Source organism: Garra rufa, chromosome 21 (assembly GCF_049309525.1).
Source record: "Garra rufa chromosome 21, GarRuf1.0, whole genome shotgun sequence".
Classification (NCBI taxonomy): Eukaryota; Metazoa; Chordata; class Actinopteri; order Cypriniformes; family Cyprinidae; genus Garra; species Garra rufa.
In genome coordinates, this window is record NC_133381.1 from 20,243,418 (window position 1) to 20,264,622 (window position 21,205).

Below are 21,205 nucleotides of genomic sequence, written 5' to 3' on the forward strand. Positions count from 1 at the left end.
TGTGCATGAATAAAACCTATTTTGCAACACAGAGAAACATATCTGAAGGTGTTAGAAGTGTTTTGCATGATTTTTGAAGTTAGAGCCTGAAATGTCAGAAAAAGGCCTTTCAGCACATAACAAACTTGGTTCAGACAATGCAAGCTGAAACTCGGCCCAAAATTAAAATTGCAGTCTGTGCATGAATAAAACCTATTTTGCAACACAGAGAAACATATCTGAAGGTGTTAGAAGTGTTTTGCATGATTTTTGAAGTTAGAGCCTGAAATGTCAGAAAACAGCGTTTCAGCACATAACAAACTTGGTTCTGGCAATGCAAGCTGAAACTCGGTCCAAAATAAAAATTGCAGTCTGTGCATGAATAAAACCTATTTTGCAACACAGAGAAACATATCTGAAGGTGTTAGAAGTGTTTTGCATGATTTTTGAAGTTAGAGCCTGAAATGTCAGAAAACAGCGTTTCAGCACATAACAAACTTGGTTCTGGCAACGCAAGCTGAAACTCGGTCAGAAATTAAAATTGCAGTCTGTGCATGAATAAAACCTATTTTGCAACACAGAGAAACATATCTGAAGGTGTTAGAAGTGTTTTGCATGATTTTTGAAGTTAGAGCCTGAAATGTCAGAAAAAGGCCTTTCAGCACATATCAAACTTGGTAAAGACAATGCAAGCTGAAACTCGGCCCAAAATTAAAATTGCAGTCTGTGCATGAATAAAACCTATTTTGCAACACAGAGAAACATATCTGAAGGTGTTAGAAGTGTTTTGCATGATTTTTGAAGTTAGAGCCTGAAATGTCAGAAAACAGCGTTTCAGCACTTAACAAACTTGGTTCTGGCAATGCAAGCTGAAACTCTTTCCAAAATCAAAATTGCAGTCTGTGCATGAATAAAACATATTTTGCAACACAGAGAAACATATCTGAAGGTGTTAGAAGTGTTTTGCATGATTTTTGAAGTTGGAGCCTGAAATGTCAGAAAACGGCGTTTCAGCACATAACAAACTTGGTTCAGGCAATGCAAGCTGAAACTCGGTCCAAAATTAAAATTGCAGTGTGTGCATGAATAAAACCTATTTTGCAACACAGAGAAACATATCTGAAGGTGTTAGAAGTGTTTTGCATGATTTTTGAAGTTAGAGCCTGAAATGTCAGAATACAGCGTTTCAGCACATAACAAACTTGGTTCTGGCAACGCAAGATGAAACTCGGTCAGAAATTAAAATTGCAGTCTGTGCATGAATAAAACCTATTTGGCAACACAGAGAAACATATCTGAAGGTGTTAGAAGTGTTTTGCATGATTTTTGAAGTTAGAGCCTGAAATGTCAGAAAAAGGCCTTTCAGCACATAACAAACTTGGTTCAGACAATGCAAGCTGAAACTCGGCCCAAAATTAAAATTGCAGTCTGTGCATTAATAAAACCTATTTTGCAACACAGAGAAACATATCTGAAGGTGTTAGAAGTGTTTTGCATGATTTTTGAAGTTAGAGCCTGAAATGTCAGAAAACAGCGTTTCAGCACTTAACAAACTTGGTTCAGGCAATCCAAGCTGAAACTCGGTCCAAAATTAAAATTGCAGTCTGTGCATGAATAAAACCTATTTTTCAACACACAGAAACATATCTGAAGGTGTTAGAAGTGTTTTGCATGATTTTTTAAGTTAGAGTCTGAAATGTCAGAAAACAGCCTTTCAGCGCAGAACAAACTTGGTTCAGGCAATGCAAGCTGAAACTCGGTCCAAAATTAAAATTGCAGTCTGTGCATGAATAAAACCAATTTTGCAACACAGAGAAACATATCTGAAGGTGTTAGAAGTGTTTTGCATGATTTTTGAAGTTAGAGCCTGAAATGTCAGAAAACAGCGTTTCAGCACATAACAAACTTGGTTCTGGCAATGCAAGCTGAAACTCGGTCAGAAATTAAAATTGCAGTCTGTGCATGAATAAAACCTATTTTGCAACACAGAGAAACATATCTGAAGGTGTTAGAAGTGTTTTGCATGATTTTTGAAGTTGGAGCCTGAAATGTCAGAAAACGGCGTTTCAGCACATAACAAACTTGGTTCAGGCAATGCAAGCTGAAACTCGGTCCAAAATTAAAATTGCAGTGTGTGCATGAATAAAACCTATTTTGCAACACAGAGAAACATATCTGAAGGTGTTAGAAGTGTTTTGCATGATTTTTGAAGTTAGAGCCTGAAATGTCAGAAAACAGCGTTTCAGCACATAACAAACTTGGTTCTGGCAACGCAAGCTGAAACTCGGTCAGAAATTAAAATTGCAGTCTGTGCATGAATAAAACCTATTTTGCAACACAGAGAAACATATCTGAAGGTGTTAGAAGTGTTTTGCATGATTTTTGAAGTTAGAGCCTGAAATGTCAGAAAAAGGCCTTTCAGCACATATCAAACTTGGTAAAGACAATGCAAGCTGAAACTCGGCCCAAAATTAAAATTGCAGTCTGTGCATGAATAAAACCTATTTTGCAACACAGAGAAACATATCTGAAGGTGTTAGAAGTGTTTTGCATGATTTTTGAAGTTAGAGCCTGAAATGTCAGAAAACAGCATTTCAGCACTTAACAAACTTGGTTCTGGCAATGCAAGCTGAAACTCTTTCCAAAATCAAAATTGCAGTCTGTGCATGAATAAAACATATTTTGCAACACAGAGAAACATATCTGAAGGTGTTAGAAGTGTTTTGCATGATTTTTGAAGTTAGAGCCTGAAATGTCAGAAAACAGCGTTTCAGCACATAACAAACTTGGTTCTGGCATTGCAATCTGAAACTCGGTCAGAAATTAAAATTGCAGTCTGTGCATGAATAAAACCTATTTTGCAACACAGAGAAACATATCTGAAGGTGTTAGAAGTGTTTTGCATGATTTTTGAAGTTGGAGCCTGAAATGTCAGAAAACGGCGTTTCAGCACATAACAAACTTGGTTCAGGCAATGCAAGCTGAAACTCGGTCAGAAATTAAAATTGCAGTCTGTGCATGAATAAAACCTATTTTGCAACACAGAGAAACATATCTGAAGGTGTTAGAAGTGTTTTGCATGATTTTTGAAGTTGGAGCCTGAAATGTCAGAAAACGGCGTTTCAGCACATAACAAACTTGGTTCAGGCAATGCAAGCTGAAACTCGGTCCAAAATTAAAATTGCAGTGTGTGCATGAATAAAACCTATTTTGCAACACAGAGAAACATATCTGAAGGTGTTAGAAGTGTTTTGCATGATTTTTGAAGTTAGAGCCTGAAATGTCAGAAAACAGCGTTTCAGCACATAACAAACTTGGTTCTGGCAACGCAAGCTGAAACTCGGTCAGAAATTAAAATTGCAGTCTGTGCATGAATAAAACCTATTTTGCAACACAGAGAAACATATCTGAAGGTGTTAGAAGTGTTTTGCATGATTTTTGAAGTTAGAGCCTGAAATGTCAGAAAAAGGCCTTTCAGCACATATCAAACTTGGTAAAGACAATGCAAGCTGAAACTCGGCCCAAAATTAAAATTGCAGTCTGTGCATGAATAAAACCTATTTTGCAACACAGAGAAACATATCTGAAGGTGTTAGAAGTGTTTTGCATGATTTTTGAAGTTAGAGCCTGAAATGTCAGAAAACAGCGTTTCAGCACTTAACAAACTTGGTTCTGGCAATGCAAGCTGAAACTCTTTCCAAAATCAAAATTGCAGTCTGTGCATGAATAAAACATATTTTGCAACACAGAGAAACATATCTGAAGGTGTTAGAAGTGTTTTGCATGATTTTTGAAGTTAGAGCCTGAAATGTCAGAAAACAGCATTTCAGCACATAACAAACTTGGTTCAGGCAATGCAAGCTGAAACTCGGTCCAAAATTAAAATTGCAGTGTGTGCATGAATAAAACCTATTTTGCAACACAGAGAAACATATCTGAAGGTGTTAGAAGTGTTTTGCATGATTTTTGAAGTTAGAGCCTGAAATGTCAGAAAACAGCGTTTCAGCACATAACAAACTTGGTTCTGGCAACGCAAGCTGAAACTCGGTTAGAAATTAAAATTGCAGTCTGTGCATGAATAAAACCTATTTTGCAACACAGAGAAACATATCTGAAGGTGTTAGAAGTGTTTTGCATGATTTTTGAAGTTAGAGCCTGAAATGTCAGAAAAAGGCCTTTCAGCACATAACAAACTTGGTTCAGACAATGCAAGCTGAAACTCGGCCCAAAATTAAAATTGCAGTCTGTGCATTAATAAAACCTATTTTGCAACACAGAGAAACATATCTGAAGGTGTTAGAAGTGTTTTGCATGATTTTTGAAGTTAGAGCCTGAAATGTCAGAAAACAGCGTTTCAGCACTTAACAAACTTGGTTCAGGCAATGCAAGCTGAAACTCGGTCCAAAATTAAAATTGCAGTCTGTGCATGAATAAAACCTATTTTTCAACACACAGAAACATATCTGAAGGTGTTAGAAGTGTTTTGCATGATTTTTTAAGTTAGAGTCTGAAATGTCAGAAAACAGCCTTTCAGCGCAGAACAAACTTGGTTCAGGCAATGCAAGCTGAAACTCGGTCCAAAATTAAAATTGCAGTCTGTGCATGAATAAAACCTATTTTGCAACACAGAGAAACATATCTGAAGGTGTTAGAAGTGTTTTGCATGATTTTTGAAGTTAGAGCCTGAAATGTCAGAAAACAGCGTTTCAGCACATAACAAACTTGGTTCTGGCAATGCAAGCTGAAACTCGGTCAGAAATTAAAATTGCAGTCTGTGCATGAATAAAACCTATTTTGCAACACAGAGAAACATATCTGAAGGTGTTAGAAGTGTTTTGCATGATTTTTGAAGTTGGAGCCTGAAATGTCAGAAAACGGCGTTTCAGCACATAACAAACTTGGTTCAGGCAATGCAAGCTGAAACTCGGTCCAAAATTAAAATTGCAGTGTGTGCATGAATAAAACCTATTTTGCAACACAGAGAAACATATCTGAAGGTGTTAGAAGTGTTTTGCATGATTTTTGAAGTTAGAGCCTGAAATGTCAGAAAACAGCGTTTCAGCACATAACAAACTTGGTTCTGGCAACGCAAGCTGAAACTCGGTCAGAAATTAAAATTGCAGTCTGTGCATGAATAAAACCTATTTTGCAACACAGAGAAACATATCTGAAGGTGTTAGAAGTGTTTTGCATGATTTTTGAAGTTAGAGCCTGAAATGTCAGAAAAAGGCCTTTCAGCACATATCAAACTTGGTAAAGACAATGCAAGCTGAAACTCGGCCCAAAATTAAAATTGCAGTCTGTGCATGAATAAAACCTATTTTGCAACACAGAGAAACATATCTGAAGGTGTTAGAAGTGTTTTGCATGATTTTTGAAGTTAGAGCCTGAAATGTCAGAAAACAGCGTTTCAGCACTTAACAAACTTGGTTCTGGCAATGCAAGCTGAAACTCTTTCCAAAATCAAAATTGCAGTCTGTGCATGAATAAAACATATTTTGCAACACAGAGAAACATATCTGAAGGTGTTAGAAGTGTTTTGCATGATTTTTGAAGTTGGAGCCTGAAATGTCAGAAAACGGCGTTTCAGCACATAACAAACTTGGTTCAGGCAATGCAAGCTGAAACTCGGTCCAAAATTAAAATTGCAGTGTGTGCATGAATAAAACCTATTTTGCAACACAGAGAAACATATCTGAAGGTGTTAGAAGTGTTTTGCATGATTTTTGAAGTTAGAGCCTGAAATGTCAGAATACAGCGTTTCAGCACATAACAAACTTGGTTCTGGCAACGCAAGATGAAACTCGGTCAGAAATTAAAATTGCAGTCTGTGCATGAATAAAACCTATTTGGCAACACAGAGAAACATATCTGAAGGTGTTAGAAGTGTTTTGCATGATTTTTGAAGTTAGAGCCTGAAATGTCAGAAAAAGGCCTTTCAGCACATAACAAACTTGGTTCAGACAATGCAAGCTGAAACTCGGCCCAAAATTAAAATTGCAGTCTGTGCATTAATAAAACCTATTTTGCAACACAGAGAAACATATCTGAAGGTGTTAGAAGTGTTTTGCATGATTTTTGAAGTTAGAGCCTGAAATGTCAGAAAACAGCGTTTCAGCACTTAACAAACTTGGTTCAGGCAATCCAAGCTGAAACTCGGTCCAAAATTAAAATTGCAGTCTGTGCATGAATAAAACCTATTTTTCAACACACAGAAACATATCTGAAGGTGTTAGAAGTGTTTTGCATGATTTTTTAAGTTAGAGTCTGAAATGTCAGAAAACAGCCTTTCAGCGCAGAACAAACTTGGTTCAGGCAATGCAAGCTGAAACTCGGTCCAAAATTAAAATTGCAGTCTGTGCATGAATAAAACCAATTTTGCAACACAGAGAAACATATCTGAAGGTGTTAGAAGTGTTTTGCATGATTTTTGAAGTTAGAGCCTGAAATGTCAGAAAACAGCGTTTCAGCACATAACAAACTTGGTTCTGGCAATGCAAGCTGAAACTCGGTCAGAAATTAAAATTGCAGTCTGTGCATGAATAAAACCTATTTTGCAACACAGAGAAACATATCTGAAGGTGTTAGAAGTGTTTTGCATGATTTTTGAAGTTGGAGCCTGAAATGTCAGAAAACGGCGTTTCAGCACATAACAAACTTGGTTCAGGCAATGCAAGCTGAAACTCGGTCCAAAATTAAAATTGCAGTGTGTGCATGAATAAAACCTATTTTGCAACACAGAGAAACATATCTGAAGGTGTTAGAAGTGTTTTGCATGATTTTTGAAGTTAGAGCCTGAAATGTCAGAAAACAGCGTTTCAGCACATAACAAACTTGGTTCTGGCAACGCAAGCTGAAACTCGGTCAGAAATTAAAATTGCAGTCTGTGCATGAATAAAACCTATTTTGCAACACAGAGAAACATATCTGAAGGTGTTAGAAGTGTTTTGCATGATTTTTGAAGTTAGAGCCTGAAATGTCAGAAAAAGGCCTTTCAGCACATATCAAACTTGGTAAAGACAATGCAAGCTGAAACTCGGCCCAAAATTAAAATTGCAGTCTGTGCATGAATAAAACCTATTTTGCAACACAGAGAAACATATCTGAAGGTGTTAGAAGTGTTTTGCATGATTTTTGAAGTTAGAGCCTGAAATGTCAGAAAACAGCATTTCAGCACTTAACAAACTTGGTTCTGGCAATGCAAGCTGAAACTCTTTCCAAAATCAAAATTGCAGTCTGTGCATGAATAAAACATATTTTGCAACACAGAGAAACATATCTGAAGGTGTTAGAAGTGTTTTGCATGATTTTTGAAGTTAGAGCCTGAAATGTCAGAAAACAGCGTTTCAGCACATAACAAACTTGGTTCTGGCATTGCAATCTGAAACTCGGTCAGAAATTAAAATTGCAGTCTGTGCATGAATAAAACCTATTTTGCAACACAGAGAAACATATCTGAAGGTGTTAGAAGTGTTTTGCATGATTTTTGAAGTTGGAGCCTGAAATGTCAGAAAACGGCGTTTCAGCACATAACAAACTTGGTTCAGGCAATGCAAGCTGAAACTCGGTCAGAAATTAAAATTGCAGTCTGTGCATGAATAAAACCTATTTTGCAACACAGAGAAACATATCTGAAGGTGTTAGAAGTGTTTTGCATGATTTTTGAAGTTGGAGCCTGAAATGTCAGAAAACGGCGTTTCAGCACATAACAAACTTGGTTCAGGCAATGCAAGCTGAAACTCGGTCCAAAATTAAAATTGCAGTGTGTGCATGAATAAAACCTATTTTGCAACACAGAGAAACATATCTGAAGGTGTTAGAAGTGTTTTGCATGATTTTTGAAGTTAGAGCCTGAAATGTCAGAAAACAGCGTTTCAGCACATAACAAACTTGGTTCTGGCAACGCAAGCTGAAACTCGGTCAGAAATTAAAATTGCAGTCTGTGCATGAATAAAACCTATTTTGCAACACAGAGAAACATATCTGAAGGTGTTAGAAGTGTTTTGCATGATTTTTGAAGTTAGAGCCTGAAATGTCAGAAAAAGGCCTTTCAGCACATATCAAACTTGGTAAAGACAATGCAAGCTGAAACTCGGCCCAAAATTAAAATTGCAGTCTGTGCATGAATAAAACCTATTTTGCAACACAGAGAAACATATCTGAAGGTGTTAGAAGTGTTTTGCATGATTTTTGAAGTTAGAGCCTGAAATGTCAGAAAACAGCGTTTCAGCACTTAACAAACTTGGTTCTGGCAATGCAAGCTGAAACTCTTTCCAAAATCAAAATTGCAGTCTGTGCATGAATAAAACATATTTTGCAACACAGAGAAACATATCTGAAGGTGTTAGAAGTGTTTTGCATGATTTTTGAAGTTAGAGCCTGAAATGTCAGAAAACAGCATTTCAGCACATAACAAACTTGGTTCAGGCAATGCAAGCTGAAACTCGGTCCAAAATTAAAATTGCAGTGTGTGCATGAATAAAACCTATTTTGCAACACAGAGAAACATATCTGAAGGTGTTAGAAGTGTTTTGCATGATTTTTGAAGTTAGAGCCTGAAATGTCAGAAAACAGCGTTTCAGCACATAACAAACTTGGTTCTGGCAACGCAAGCTGAAACTCGGTTAGAAATTAAAATTGCAGTCTGTGCATGAATAAAACCTATTTTGCAACACAGAGAAACATATCTGAAGGTGTTAGAAGTGTTTTGCATGATTTTTGAAGTTAGAGCCTGAAATGTCAGAAAAAGGCCTTTCAGCACATAACAAACTTGGTTCAGACAATGCAAGCTGAAACTCGGCCCAAAATTAAAATTGCAGTCTGTGCATTAATAAAACCTATTTTGCAACACAGAGAAACATATCTGAAGGTGTTAGAAGTGTTTTGCATGATTTTTGAAGTTAGAGCCTGAAATGTCAGAAAACAGCGTTTCAGCACTTAACAAACTTGGTTCAGGCAATGCAAGCTGAAACTCGGTCCAAAATTAAAATTGCAGTCTGTGCATGAATAAAACCTATTTTTCAACACACAGAAACATATCTGAAGGTGTTAGAAGTGTTTTGCATGATTTTTTAAGTTAGAGTCTGAAATGTCAGAAAACAGCCTTTCAGCGCAGAACAAACTTGGTTCAGGCAATGCAAGCTGAAACTCGGTCCAAAATTAAAATTGCAGTCTGTGCATGAATAAAACCTATTTTGCAACACAGAGAAACATATCTGAAGGTGTTAGAAGTGTTTTGCATGATTTTTGAAGTTAGAGCCTGAAATGTCAGAAAACAGCGTTTCAGCACATAACAAACTTGGTTCTGGCAATGCAAGCTGAAACTCGGTCAGAAATTAAAATTGCAGTCTGTGCATGAATAAAACCTATTTTGCAACACAGAGAAACATATCTGAAGGTGTTAGAAGTGTTTTGCATGATTTTTGAAGTTGGAGCCTGAAATGTCAGAAAACGGCGTTTCAGCACATAACAAACTTGGTTCAGGCAATGCAAGCTGAAACTCGGTCCAAAATTAAAATTGCAGTGTGTGCATGAATAAAACCTATTTTGCAACACAGAGAAACATATCTGAAGGTGTTAGAAGTGTTTTGCATGATTTTTGAAGTTAGAGCCTGAAATGTCAGAAAACAGCGTTTCAGCACATAACAAACTTGGTTCTGGCAACGCAAGCTGAAACTCGGTCAGAAATTAAAATTGCAGTCTGTGCATGAATAAAACCTATTTTGCAACACAGAGAAACATATCTGAAGGTGTTAGAAGTGTTTTGCATGATTTTTGAAGTTAGAGCCTGAAATGTCAGAAAAAGGCCTTTCAGCACATATCAAACTTGGTAAAGACAATGCAAGCTGAAACTCGGCCCAAAATTAAAATTACAGTCTGTGCATGAATAAAACCTATTTTGCAACACAGAGAAACATATCTGAAGGTGTTAGAAGTGTTTTGCATGATTTTTGAAGTTAGAGCCTGAAATGTCAGAAAACAGCGTTTCAGCACTTAACAAACTTGGTTCTGGCAATGCAAGCTGAAACTCTTTCCAAAATCAAAATTGCAGTCTGTGCATGAATAAAACATATTTTGCAACACAGAGAAACATATCTGAAGGTGTTAGAAGTGTTTTGCATGATTTTTGAAGTTAGAGCCTGAAATGTCAGAAAACAGCGTTTCAGCACATAACAAACTTGGTTCAGGCAATGCAAGCTGAAACTCGGTCCAAAATTAAAATTGCAGTGTGTGCATGAATAAAACCTATTTTGCAACACAGAGAAACATATCTGAAGGTGTTAGAAGTGTTTTGCATGATTTTTGAAGTTAGAGCCTGAAATGTCAGAAAACAGCGTTTCAGCACATAACAAACTTGGTTCTGGCAACGCAAGCTGAAACTCGGTTAGAAATTAAAATTGCAGTCTGTGCATGAATAAAACCTATTTTGCAACACAGAGAAACATATCTGAAGGTGTTAGAAGTGTTTTGCATGATTTTTGAAGTTAGAGCCTGAAATGTCAGAAAAAGGCCTTTCAGCACATAACAAACTTGGTTCAGACAATGCAAGCTGAAACTCGGCCCAAAATTAAAATTGCAGTCTGTGCATGAATAAAACCTATTTTGCAACACAGAGAAACATATCTGAAGGTGTTAGAAGTGTTTTGCATGATTTTTGAAGTTAGAGCCTGAAATGTCAGAAAACAGCGTTTCAGCACATAACAAACTTGGTTCTGGCATTGCAAGCTGAAACTCGGTCAGAAATTAAAATTGCAGTCTGTGCATGAATAAAACCTATTTTGCAACACAGAGAAACATATCTGAAGGTGTTAGAAGTGTTTTGCATGATTTTTGAAGTTGGAGCCTGAAATGTCAGAAAACGGCGTTTCAGCACATAACAAACTTGGTTCAGGCAATGCAAGCTGAAACTCGGTCCAAAATTAAAATTGCAGTGTGTGCATGAATAAAACCTATTTTGCAACACAGAGAAACATATCTGAAGGTGTTAGAAGTGTTTTGCATGATTTTTGAAGTTAGAGCCTGAAATGTCAGAATACAGCGTTTCAGCACATAACAAACTTGGTTCTGGCAACGCAAGCTGAAACTCGGTCAGAAATTAAAATTGCAGTCTGTGCATGAATAAAACCTATTTGGCAACACAGAGAAACATATCTGAAGGTGTTAGAAGTGTTTTGCATGATTTTTGAAGTTAGAGCCTGAAATGTCAGAAAAAGGCCTTTCAGCACATAACAAACTTGGTTCAGACAATGCAAGCTGAAACTCGGCCCAAAATTAAAATTGCAGTCTGTGCATGAATAAAACCTATTTTGCAACACAGAGAAACATATCTGAAGGTGTTAGAAGAGTTTTGCATGATTTTTGAAGTTAGAGCCTGAAATGTCAGAAAAAGGCCTTTCAGCACATAACAAACTTGGTTCAGACAATGCAAGCTGAAACTCGGCCCAAAATTAAAATTGCAGTCTGTGCATTAATAAAACCTATTTTGCAACACAGAGAAACATATCTGAAGGTGTTAGAAGTGTTTTGCATGATTTTTGAAGTTAGAGCCTGAAATGTCAGAAAACAGCGTTTCAGCACTTAACAAACTTGGTTCAGGCAATCCAAGCTGAAACTCGGTCCAAAATTAAAATTGCAGTCTGTGCATGAATAAAACCTATTTTTCAACACACAGAAACATATCTGAAGGTGTTAGAAGTGTTTTGCATGATTTTTTAAGTTAGAGTCTGAAATGTCAGAAAACAGCCTTTCAGCGCAGAACAAACTTGGTTCAGGCAATGCAAGCTGAAACTCGGTCCAAAATTAAAATTGCAGTCTGTGCATGAATAAAACCAATTTTGCAACACAGAGAAACATATCTGAAGGTGTTAGAAGTGTTTTGCATGATTTTTGAAGTTAGAGCCTGAAATGTCAGAAAACAGCGTTTCAGCACATAACAAACTTGGTTCTGGCAATGCAAGCTGAAACTCGGTCAGAAATTAAAATTGCAGTCTGTGCATGAATAAAACCTATTTTGCAACACAGAGAAACATATCTGAAGGTGTTAGAAGTGTTTTGCATGATTTTTGAAGTTGGAGCCTGAAATGTCAGAAAACGGCGTTTCAGCACATAACAAACTTGGTTCAGGCAATGCAAGCTGAAACTCGGTCCAAAATTAAAATTGCAGTGTGTGCATGAATAAAACCTATTTTGCAACACAGAGAAACATATCTGAAGGTGTTAGAAGTGTTTTGCATGATTTTTGAAGTTAGAGCCTGAAATGTCAGAAAACAGCGTTTCAGCACATAACAAACTTGGTTCTGGCAACGCAAGCTGAAACTCGGTCAGAAATTAAAATTGCAGTCTGTGCATGAATAAAACCTATTTTGCAACACAGAGAAACATATCTGAAGGTGTTAGAAGTGTTTTGCATGATTTTTGAAGTTAGAGCCTGAAATGTCAGAAAAAGGCCTTTCAGCACATATCAAACTTGGTAAAGACAATGCAAGCTGAAACTCGGCCCAAAATTAAAATTGCAGTCTGTGCATGAATAAAACCTATTTTGCAACACAGAGAAACATATCTGAAGGTGTTAGAAGTGTTTTGCATGATTTTTGAAGTTAGAGCCTGAAATGTCAGAAAACAGCGTTTCAGCACTTAACAAACTTGGTTCTGGCAATGCAAGCTGAAACTCTTTCCAAAATCAAAATTGCAGTCTGTGCATGAATAAAACATATTTTGCAACACAGAGAAACATATCTGAAGGTGTTAGAAGTGTTTTGCATGATTTTTGAAGTTAGAGCCTGAAATGTCAGAAAACAGCGTTTCAGCACATAACAAACTTGGTTCTGGCATTGCAATCTGAAACTCGGTCAGAAATTAAAATTGCAGTCTGTGCATGAATAAAACCTATTTTGCAACACAGAGAAACATATCTGAAGGTGTTAGAAGTGTTTTGCATGATTTTTGAAGTTGGAGCCTGAAATGTCAGAAAACGGCGTTTCAGCACATAACAAACTTGGTTCAGGCAATGCAAGCTGAAACTCGGTCAGAAATTAAAATTGCAGTCTGTGCATGAATAAAACCTATTTTGCAACACAGAGAAACATATCTGAAGGTGTTAGAAGTGTTTTGCATGATTTTTGAAGTTGGAGCCTGAAATGTCAGAAAACGGCGTTTCAGCACATAACAAACTTGGTTCAGGCAATGCAAGCTGAAACTCGGTCCAAAATTAAAATTGCAGTGTGTGCATGAATAAAACCTATTTTGCAACACAGAGAAACATATCTGAAGGTGTTAGAAGTGTTTTGCATGATTTTTGAAGTTAGAGCCTGAAATGTCAGAAAACAGCGTTTCAGCACATAACAAACTTGGTTCTGGCAACGCAAGCTGAAACTCGGTCAGAAATTAAAATTGCAGTCTGTGCATGAATAAAACCTATTTTGCAACACAGAGAAACATATCTGAAGGTGTTAGAAGTGTTTTGCATGATTTTTGAAGTTAGAGCCTGAAATGTCAGAAAAAGGCCTTTCAGCACATATCAAACTTGGTAAAGACAATGCAAGCTGAAACTCGGCCCAAAATTAAAATTGCAGTCTGTGCATGAATAAAACCTATTTTGCAACACAGAGAAACATATCTGAAGGTGTTAGAAGTGTTTTGCATGATTTTTGAAGTTAGAGCCTGAAATGTCAGAAAACAGCGTTTCAGCACTTAACAAACTTGGTTCTGGCAATGCAAGCTGAAACTCTTTCCAAAATCAAAATTGCAGTCTGTGCATGAATAAAACATATTTTGCAACACAGAGAAACATATCTGAAGGTGTTAGAAGTGTTTTGCATGATTTTTGAAGTTAGAGCCTGAAATGTCAGAAAACAGCGTTTCAGCACATAACAAACTTGGTTCAGGCAATGCAAGCTGAAACTCGGTCCAAAATTAAAATTGCAGTGTGTGCATGAATAAAACCTATTTTGCAACACAGAGAAACATATCTGAAGGTGTTAGAAGTGTTTTGCATGATTTTTGAAGTTAGAGCCTGAAATGTCAGAAAACAGCGTTTCAGCACATAACAAACTTGGTTCTGGCAACGCAAGCTGAAACTCGGTTAGAAATTAAAATTGCAGTCTGTGCATGAATAAAACCTATTTTGCAACACAGAGAAACATATCTGAAGGTGTTAGAAGTGTTTTGCATGATTTTTGAAGTTAGAGCCTGAAATGTCAGAAAAAGGCCTTTCAGCACATAACAAACTTGGTTCAGACAATGCAAGCTGAAACTCGGCCCAAAATTAAAATTGCAGTCTGTGCATTAATAAAACCTATTTTGCAACACAGAGAAACATATCTGAAGGTGTTAGAAGTGTTTTGCATGATTTTTGAAGTTAGAGCCTGAAATGTCAGAAAACAGCGTTTCAGCACTTAACAAACTTGGTTCAGGCAATGCAAGCTGAAACTCGGTCCAAAATTAAAATTGCAGTCTGTGCATGAATAAAACCTATTTTTCAACACACAGAAACATATCTGAAGGTGTTAGAAGTGTTTTGCATGATTTTTTAAGTTAGAGTCTGAAATGTCAGAAAACAGCCTTTCAGCGCAGAACAAACTTGGTTCAGGCAATGCAAGCTGAAACTCGGTCCAAAATTAAAATTGCAGTCTGTGCATGAATAAAACCTATTTTGCAACACAGAGAAACATATCTGAAGGTGTTAGAAGTGTTTTGCATGATTTTTGAAGTTAGAGCCTGAAATGTCAGAAAACAGCGTTTCAGCACATAACAAACTTGGTTCTGGCAATGCAAGCTGAAACTCGGTCAGAAATTAAAATTGCAGTCTGTGCATGAATAAAACCTATTTTGCAACACAGAGAAACATATCTGAAGGTGTTAGAAGTGTTTTGCATGATTTTTGAAGTTGGAGCCTGAAATGTCAGAAAACGGCGTTTCAGCACATAACAAACTTGGTTCAGGCAATGCAAGCTGAAACTCGGTCCAAAATTAAAATTGCAGTGTGTGCATGAATAAAACCTATTTTGCAACACAGAGAAACATATCTGAAGGTGTTAGAAGTGTTTTGCATGATTTTTGAAGTTAGAGCCTGAAATGTCAGAAAACAGCGTTTCAGCACATAACAAACTTGGTTCTGGCAACGCAAGCTGAAACTCGGTCAGAAATTAAAATTGCAGTCTGTGCATGAATAAAACCTATTTTGCAACACAGAGAAACATATCTGAAGGTGTTAGAAGTGTTTTGCATGATTTTTGAAGTTAGAGCCTGAAATGTCAGAAAAAGGCCTTTCAGCACATATCAAACTTGGTAAAGACAATGCAAGCTGAAACTCGGCCCAAAATTAAAATTGCAGTCTGTGCATGAATAAAACCTATTTTGCAACACAGAGAAACATATCTGAAGGTGTTAGAAGTGTTTTGCATGATTTTTGAAGTTAGAGCCTGAAATGTCAGAAAACAGCGTTTCAGCACTTAACAAACTTGGTTCTGGCAATGCAAGCTGAAACTCTTTCCAAAATCAAAATTGCAGTCTGTGCATGAATAAAACATATTTTGCAACACAGAGAAACATATCTGAAGGTGTTAGAAGTGTTTTGCATGATTTTTGAAGTTAGAGCCTGAAATGTCAGAAAACAGCGTTTCAGCACATAACAAACTTGGTTCAGGCAATGCAAGCTGAAACTCGGTCCAAAATTAAAATTGCAGTGTGTGCATGAATAAAACCTATTTTGCAACACAGAGAAACATATCTGAAGGTGTTAGAAGTGTTTTGCATGATTTTTGAAGTTAGAGCCTGAAATGTCAGAAAACAGCGTTTCAGCACATAACAAACTTGGTTCTGGCAACGCAAGCTGAAACTCGGTTAGAAATTAAAATTGCAGTCTGTGCATGAATAAAACCTATTTTGCAACACAGAGAAACATATCTGAAGGTGTTAGAAGTGTTTTGCATGATTTTTGAAGTTAGAGCCTGAAATGTCAGAAAAAGGCCTTTCAGCACATAACAAACTTGGTTCAGACAATGCAAGCTGAAACTCGGCCCAAAATTAAAATTGCAGTCTGTGCATGAATAAAACCTATTTTGCAACACAGAGAAACATATCTGAAGGTGTTAGAAGTGTTTTGCATGATTTTTGAAGTTAGAGCCTGAAATGTCAGAAAACAGCGTTTCAGCACATAACAAACTTGGTTCTGGCATTGCAAGCTGAAACTCGGTCAGAAATTAAAATTGCAGTCTGTGCATGAATAAAACCTATTTTGCAACACAGAGAAACATATCTGAAGGTGTTAGAAGTGTTTTGCATGATTTTTGAAGTTGGAGCCTGAAATGTCAGAAAACGGCGTTTCAGCACATAACAAACTTGGTTCAGGCAATGCAAGCTGAAACTCGGTCCAAAATTACAATTGCAGTGTGTGCATGAATAAAACCTATTTTGCAACACAGAGAAACATATCTGAAGGTGTTAGAAGTGTTTTGCATGATTTTTGAAGTTAGAGCCTGAAATGTCAGAAAAAGGCCTTTCAGCACATAACAAACTTGGTTCAGACAATGCAAGCTGAAACTCGGCCCAAAATTAAAATTGCAGTCTGTGCATGAATAAAACCTATTTTGCAACACAGAGAAACATATCTGAAGGTGTTAGAAGTGTTTTGCATGATTTTTGAAGTTAGAGCCTGAAATGTCAGAAAACAGCGTTTCAGCACATAACAAACTTGGTTCTGGCAATGCAAGCTGAAACTCGGTCCAAAATAAAAATTGCAGTCTGTGCATGAATAAAACCTATTTTGCAACACAGAGAAACATATCTGAAGGTGTTAGAAGTGTTTTGCATGATTTTTGAAGTTAGAGCCTGAAATGTCAGAAAACAGCGTTTCAGCACATAACAAACTTGGTTCTGGCAACGCAAGCTGAAACTCGGTCAGAAATTAAAATTGCAGTCTGTGCATGAATAAAACCTATTTTGCAACACAGAGAAACATATCTGAAGGTGTTAGAAGTGTTTTGCATGATTTTTGAAGTTAGAGCCTGAAATGTCAGAAAAAGGCCTTTCAGCACATATCAAACTTGGTAAAGACAATGCAAGCTGAAACTCGGCCCAAAATTAAAATTGCAGTCTGTGCATGAATAAAACCTATTTTGCAACACAGAGAAACATATCTGAAGGTGTTAGAAGTGTTTTGCATGATTTTTGAAGTTAGAGCCTGAAATGTCAGAAAACAGCGTTTCAGCACATAACAAACTTGGTTCTGGCAATGCAAGCTGAAACTCGGTCAGAAATTAAAATTGCAGTCTGTGCATGAATAAAACCTATTTTGCAACACAGAGAAACATATCTGAAGGTGTTAGAAGTGTTTTGCATGATTTTTGAAGTTGGAGCCTGAAATGTCAGAAAACGGCGTTTCAGCACATAACAAACTTGGTTCAGGCAATGCAAGCTGAAACTCGGTCCAAAATTAAAATTGCAGTGTGTGCATGAATAAAACCTATTTTGCAACACAGAGAAACATATCTGAAGGTGTTAGAAGTGTTTTGCATGATTTTTGAAGTTAGAGCCTGAAATGTCAGAAAACAGCGTTTCAGCACATAACAAACTTGGTTCTGGCAACGCAAGCTGAAACTCGGTCAGAAATTAAAATTGCAGTCTGTGCATGAATAAAACCTATTTTGCAACACAGAGAAACATATCTGAAGGTGTTAGAAGTGTTTTGCATGATTTTTGAAGTTAGAGCCTGAAATGTCAGAAAAAGGCCTTTCAGCACATATCAAACTTGGTAAAGACAATGCAAGCTGAAACTCGGCCCAAAATTAAAATTGCAGTCTGTGCATGAATAAAACCTATTTTGCAACACAGAGAAACATATCTGAAGGTGTTAGAAGTGTTTTGCATGATTTTTGAAGTTAGAGCCTGAAATGTCAGAAAACAGCGTTTCAGCACTTAACAAACTTGGTTCTGGCAATGCAAGCTGAAACTCTTTCCAAAATCAAAATTGCAGTCTGTGCATGAATAAAACATATTTTGCAACACAGAGAAACATATCTGAAGGTGTTAGAAGTGTTTTGCATGATTTTTGAAGTTAGAGCCTGAAATGTCAGAAAACAGCGTTTCAGCACATAACAAACTTGGTTCTGGCATTGCAAGCTGAAACTCGGTCAGAAATTAAAATTGCAGTCTGTGCATGAATAAAACCTATTTTGCAACACAGAGAAACATATCTGAAGGTGTTAGAAGTGTTTTGCATGATTTTTGAAGTTAGAGCCTGAAATGTCAGAAAACAGCGTTTCAGCACATAACAAACTTGGTTCAGGCAATGCAAGCTGAAACTCGGTCCAAAATTAAAATTGCAGTGTGTGCATGAATAAAACCTATTTTGCAACACAGAGAAACATATCTGAAGGTGTTAGAAGTGTTTTGCATGATTTTTGAAGTTAGAGCCTGAAATGTCAGAAAACAGCGTTTCAGCACATAACAAACTTGGTTCTGGCAACGCAAGCTGAAACTCGGTTAGAAATTAAAATTGCAGTCTGTGCATGAATAAAACCTATTTTGCAACACAGAGAAACATATCTGAAGGTGTTAGAAGTGTTTTGCATGATTTTTGAAGTTAGAGCCTGAAATGTCAGAAAAAGGCCTTTCAGCACATAACAAACTTGGTTCAGACAATGCAAGCTGAAACTCGGCCCAAAATTAAAATTGCAGTCTGTGCATGAATAAAACCTATTTTGCAACACAGAGAAAAATATCTGAAGGTGTTAGAAGTGTTTTGCATGATTTTTGAAGTTAGAGCCTGAAATGTCAGAAAACAGCGTTTCAGCACATAACAAACTTGGTTCTGGCATTGCAAGCTGAAACTCGGTCAGAAATTAAAATTGCAGTCTGTGCATGAATAAAACCTATTTTGCAACACAGAGAAACATATCTGAAGGTGTTAGAAGTGTTTTGCATGATTTTTGAAGTTGGAGCCTGAAATGTCAGAAAACGGCGTTTCAGCACATAACAAACTTGGTTCAGGCAATGCAAGCTGAAACTCGGTCCAAAATTACAATTGCAGTGTGTGCATGAATAAAACCTATTTTGCAACACAGAGAAACATATCTGAAGGTGTTAGAAGTGTTTTGCATGATTTTTGAAGTTAGAGCCTGAAATGTCAGAAAAAGGCCTTTCAGCACATAACAAACTTGGTTCAGACAATGCAAGCTGAAACTCGGCCCAAAATTAAAATTGCAGTCTGTGCATGAATAAAACCTATTTTGCAACACAGAGAAACATATCTGAAGGTGTTAGAAGTGTTTTGCATGATTTTTGAAGTTAGAGCCTGAAATGTCAGAAAACAGCGTTTCAGCACATAACAAACTTGGTTCTGGCAATGCAAGCTGAAACTCGGTCCAAAATAAAAATTGCAGTCTGTGCATGAATAAAACCTATTTTGCAACACAGAGAAACATATCTGAAGGTGTTAGAAGTGTTTTGCATGATTTTTGAAGTTAGAGCCTGAAATGTCAGAAAACAGCGTTTCAGCACATAACAAACTTGGTTCTGGCAACGCAAGCTGAAACTCGGTCAGAAATTAAAATTGCAGTCTGTGCATGAATAAAACCTATTTTGCAACACAGAGAAACATATCTGAAGGTGTTAGAAGTGTTTTGCATGATTTTTGAAGTTAGAGCCTGAAATGTCAGAAAAAGGCCTTTCAGCACATATCAAACTTGGTAAAGACAATGCAAGCTGAAACTCGGCCCAAAATTAAAATTGCAGTCTGTGCATGAATAAAACCTATTTTGCAACACAGAGAAACATATCTGAAGGTGTTAGAAGTGTTTTGCATGATTTTTGAAGTTAGAGCCTGAAATGTCAGAAAACAGCGTTTCAGCACTTAACAAACTTGGTTCTGGCAATGCAAGCTGAAACTCTTTCCAAAATCAAAATTGCAGTCTGTGCATGAATAAAACATATTTTGCAACACAGAGAAACATATCTGAAGGTGTTAGAAGTGTTTTGCATGATTTTTGAAGTTGGAGCCTGAAATGTCAGAAAACGGCGTTTCAGCACATAACAAACTTGGTTCAGGCAATGCAAGCTGAAACTCGGTCCAAAATTAAAATTGCAGTGTGTGCATGAATAAAACCTATTTTGCAACACAGAGAAACATATCTGAAGGTGTTAGAAGTGTTTTGCATGATTTTTGAAGTTAGAGCCTGAAATGTCAGAATACAGCGTTTCAGCACATAACAAACTTGGTTCTGGCAACGCAAGCTGAAACTCGGTCAGAAATTAAAATTGCAGTCTGTGCATGAATAAAACCTATTTGGCAACACAGAGAAACATATCTGAAGGTGTTAGAAGTGTTTTGCATGATTTTTGAAGTTAGAGCCTGAAATGTCAGAAAAAGGCCTTTCAGCACATAACAAACTTGGTTCAGACAATGCAAGCTGAAACTCGGCCCAAAATTAAAATTGCAGTCTGTGCATTAATAAAACCTATTTTGCAACACAGAGAAACATATCTGAAGGTGTTAGAAGTGTTTTGCATGATTTTTGAAGTTAGAGCCTGAAATGTCAGAAAACAGCGTTTCAGCACTTAACAAACTTGGTTCAGGCAATCCAAGCTGAAACTCGGTCCAAAATTAAAATTGCAGTCTGTGCATGAATAAAACCTATTTTTCAACACACAGAAACATATCTGAAGGTGTTAGAAGTGTTTTGCATGATTTTTTAAGTTAGAGTCTGAAATGTCAGAAAACAGCCTTTCAGCGCAGAACAAACTTGGTTCAGGCAATGCAAGCTGAAACTCGGTCCAAAATTAAAATTGCAGTCTGTGCATGAATAAAACCTATTTTGCAACACAGAGAAACATATCTGAAGGTGTTAGAAGTGTTTTGCATGATTTTTGAAGTTAGAGCCTGAAATGTCAGAAAACAGCGTTTCAGCACATAACAAACTTGGTTCTGGCAATGCAAGCTGAAACTCGGTCAGAAATTAAAATTGCAGTCTGTGCATGAATAAAACCTATTTTGCAACACAGAGAAACATATCTGAAGGTGTTAGAAGTGTTTTGCATGATTTTTGAAGTTGGAGCCTGAAATGTCAGAAAACGGCGTTTCAGCACATAACAAACTTGGTTCAGGCAATGCAAGCTGAAACTCGGTCCAAAATTAAAATTGCAGTGTGTGCATGAATAAAACCTATTTTGCAACACAGAGAAACATATCTGAAGGTGTTAGAAGTGTTTTGCATGATTTTTGAAGTTAGAG